Source organism: Panthera uncia, chromosome B4 (assembly GCF_023721935.1).
Source record: "Panthera uncia isolate 11264 chromosome B4, Puncia_PCG_1.0, whole genome shotgun sequence".
Lineage (NCBI taxonomy): Eukaryota > Metazoa > Chordata > Mammalia > Carnivora > Felidae > Panthera > Panthera uncia.
The window spans coordinates 68,299,218-68,303,373 of NC_064809.1; the positions used below are offsets into that span (position 1 = coordinate 68,299,218).

The 4,156-nt window shown below is 42.8% G+C and overlaps 1 pseudogene; it reads left to right on the plus strand.

Moving 5' to 3' along the window:
- The first annotated feature begins 2,004 nt into the window (after nucleotides 1-2,004).
- On the plus strand, nucleotides 2,005-3,184 carry LOC125919834 (dnaJ homolog subfamily B member 6-like; annotated as a pseudogene).
- The last annotated feature ends 972 nt before the right edge of the window (nucleotides 3,185-4,156 follow it).

Below are 4,156 nucleotides of genomic sequence, written 5' to 3' on the forward strand. Positions count from 1 at the left end.
TGCATTGAAGCTACTATAGCTTGGTTTCTGTTACTCACAGCTGAACCTAACTTTAACTGATACGCCTTGTTAATTCGATTTCTCAGTCGCTTAAAGGACCAAATGGGAAGCAGGAAGGGCTGCTTCTGTTAGCAAGTAAGGAAACAGAAAAATTATTATAGGCCAGGAAGTCAATTGATGGTGATATGGCTGACGTCAAGTCAGCAAGAAGGCAGGAAAAGGTGACTATTCCATAAGTTTTTGTTTGAAGATGGTTGACATCTGAAAAACTGACAAATCTGGGAAACTGCACTTACTTTACATGCGACACTTTAGACACTTTCCCTCATCACCTCTTTCATCAGCAATATTTCTGGAGCTCGTCATTATGTGAGTGAGGACAAAAACCCCCCACACAACAGACCTTTGGTTTCAAGGTGTTCACAGTAGACCCCAGGAAGGTGAGAAATTTGCCTGAGTGAGTACTGAGGGGCATGTATGTACATTTGTTTTGTGTAAGTTGGTAACTGGGACAGCTTATTAGTTCAGGGAATACTCCTGTGGTTAGTCAGAAGTGTTTAAATTGTCCTAGGTTAGGTAGAGAGACAGTGGCTGAGGGTAAAACCCAATAATCCAAGCTGCTGGTCTAGTTCTTTCACAAATGACACTGCCTCGCTTGTCCTGAATTCTCTTTAAATAACTAAAATTTATTTCCCTCTTGACTACCTCCTCACAAAGGGGCTGCTGTTCTCTTCCATTCTGTCACTCCCAGAAATACCAACACAAGAAAGCTTCATCAGCAACTCGGGTCACAGTGTCAGACAAAGCTTATTGTCTGGGTTGGTGATTTTGTTCCAGGAAGAGAGCTCTTAAAATAATACCAAAAACACCAAAACGCAGAGCTCGACTTACTCATTTCCAAACCTTGCACCATTCTATTTCATATACCCGTCTCACCGAATCACTCATTTTCAAAATCTCTGGGACACCTTAGTCACTACCCAGTTTTGTGGGTAGAGATAATGACTGGAATGGAACACGAGCACAGAGTTGATTTTAAGTAAGGAAATGGGGTCAGTGAGAGGTTAAGTGGCTGGCCTGAGGTCAGATAGCAAGCTGGTGACTCAACTTTGCAGCTCCTGGATCTGAGGCCTGCAAAGAAAACCAGAGCCCATTTCCTCTCGATAAGTTAACTGCCCCATATCTGCGGTCTGTCGTAAGCTTTTAAGAGCCACATTCCTTTTGTGACTGCAGACCTGAGCTTCTATGACTTTCACCAGAGTCTGGAAAATACTTTCAAGGTCAGACTGTGGTATATAGAGGACAGATTAGCACTTTATTTGCCACGGAGAGTCATTATGCATTTCAGAGGACTTGCCATCGTTTTGGTGTCTTATGATCTCCATCCAGGACACATTCGTAACAACCAGCCTATAGAACAGATGGCCCATGTCTCAGAAATGACCACGACACGTGTTTATGGAGTGCTTACTATGCGTCAGGCGCTCTGTGAAGTGTTTTACATGGATTATCTCATTTAATCCTGGCGAGGACCTTGTCGGGTAGGCTCATTTATAGCCCTTTTTACTGATGAGGACGTTGAGGCTTTTCAGGGGTTAAGTACCTAGCTCAAGTTGACACTGGTAGAAAATGGCCACGTAAGGGTTATGAACCCAGTTTTGCAGGACTCAGAGGCCACTATGCAATACAAAATTCCTGTACTCCCATACTGACATTTTCCCTGTACTTCTATTATGTCATTATTTTTATACATTAAAATTTTGTGTAGGTATAATTTTCATCCCAGCTTTAGGTAAGTGGTCTGACTAGAAACAAAAAGAAAAACAAACCAACAAAACACACAGATCTTAACAGTGAAGCTAATTGCCCTACCAAACAGGTCACACATCTCTCCTTGTGCTGGTGCTTGGAGAACTTAGTTACACATACCTCAGAAAGTAACATTTTCCAAACTCAAAGGGGGAAAATAAAACTATTTGAAAGTAGAAGTCTATGTGAAAATTCATGACGTACAGCGGCCCTGCCCCGGTCTTTCTGGGCCTTCTTCCAATATTCTTTGTTTTCTGGAAAACACGACCCAGCAAACCAAAAAAAGATGATGGAATAGACGAGTACGAAAGTTTTGACTTGAAAAGTCTGAACCTAAAAGCGGAGTTACATGTGGGTTCATTGAACAAGCATCTATCTCTTTGGAATCAGATGAATCAGAAAGGTACAACTTACTTACCACTTGTTGGCAGAAGGGAGAGAACCGAGAGCTCAAGAAGCTGCCGCTGCGCCGCCAGCTTTGGGAGCGGGAGCCTCGGGTCATGTCCCGCCCCCACAACCCCCCCCCACCGCGGCTCCTGCCCCTCCCCCCCCCCTACCCCCGCACCCCCCCCCCCCCCGTGGCTCCTGCACCCCCGCCCTGTGGCTCCTGCGCCCTTTCGGTTCTTCCTCAGTCCGCAGCCTGTTAGGCCTGGTGGATTGCTCTGAAGTTCTGGGCTGACAGAGTCATGCCTCAGTCGAGGATATTCAGGCATATAGGAAACTGGCACTGAAGTGGCATTCTGATAAAATTTCCTGAGAATAAACAGGAAGTGGGGAGAAAACCAAAACATGTAGCTGAGGCGTATGAGGTGTTACCAGATTCGGGACACCTATGATAAACCCGGCAAAGAAGGATTAGGTGGAGGTGCAGGTCGTTTTGACAGTCCCTTTGAGTTTGGCTTCACCTATCACAACCCAGACCACGTCTTCAGGACAATTTTTGGCTTAAGGGACCCATTTTCATTTGGCTTCTTAAAGACCCGTTTGGGGACTTTTTTGGTGGTGGTGGGGGGGATCAAAGGGGTCCTTGCAGAAGCAGGAGCTGAAGCAAAGGTTGTTTTCCTCTGCCTTTAGTGGATTTCCATCTTTTGGAGGAGGATATTCTTCATTGATACAGGATTTACTTGCTTCGGTTCATCAGGTCACTGGGTTGGGTTGGGGATCATTTCATTTTCTTCCATGGCCTTTGGTGGTAGTGGGATGGGTAACCTCAAATCTACATCACCTTGTACTAAAATTGTTAATGGCAGAAAAATCACTACAAAGGGCATTGTTGAGAATGGTCAAGAAAGAGTACAAGTTGAAGAAGATGGTCAGATTAAAGTCCTTAATGATAAATGGTAAGGAGCGGCTGCCATGCTTAGATAACAAATGATTAAGTGCGTGCATGTAACAGAAAGTTGATTATACCCAGCACCATTTGAGGATTAACAGAACTCTTTTCTTTTTCTTTTCTTTCTTTTTTTTTTTTTTTTTTGAAGATTTCCGAGGAGCTCGGCTTTCAGTGTAACTGTACCTGTATTTATGCACAGCTCATCGAAGCCCTATTTATTATAGACTTGAGTTTGTTGTTGGAGCACCATAATAGGGCCTTTTTTTTTTTTTTTTTTTTGGTCGTTAAAATTGTTGTGGGGCACCTGGGTGATTCAGTGGGTTAAAGCATCAGAGTCTGGATTTTGGCTCAGGTCGTGATTTCACAGTTCACGGTTTGGAGCCTGGAATTGGGCTCAGTGCTGACAGTGTGGAACCTGCTTGGGTTCCCTCCCTCTCTCCCTCTCTCTCTGCCCCTCCCCTGCTCTTGCTTGCTCTCTCTCAAAAATAAATAAACTTAAAAAAAGTAAAATTGTTGTCAATCTCTGTACGCACTTTGCTTGTTTATTGAACACAATCCAAAGTGACTGGCTCTTTCATACACTAACACCAGTGTGGAACTGCGTTTGTGTTGTGTTTGAAACATGAGCCAAGTAGAGTCAGCCTGCTGTGAAGTTAACGTTGCCAGAATGAAGCTTCCTCAACATAAATTTCATTTTTTTTTCTGTATTTAGTAGTGAGAGATATTAGTGCATTAATGGTAATATGTCTCTCATTTAATATACATTGAGGATGTTTTTTAGTTGTGCACAAATACTGGCATCTTATTCAGTTTTGCCAATTGCTTCAAATATGTAATGTTAAGCGTGGGTTTAAAATGTTAAGCTGGTAAACTGTGTCTTTGTCAGTTGATTAAAAAAAAAGAAAAAGAAAAGAAATGCAAAAGTGTTTGGTGGATTCTTTCCTGAGCAGTAGAGCCTAAAAAAAAAAAAAAAAAAGAAAGAAAAGAAAAAAAAGAAAGGTACAACTTAGATTT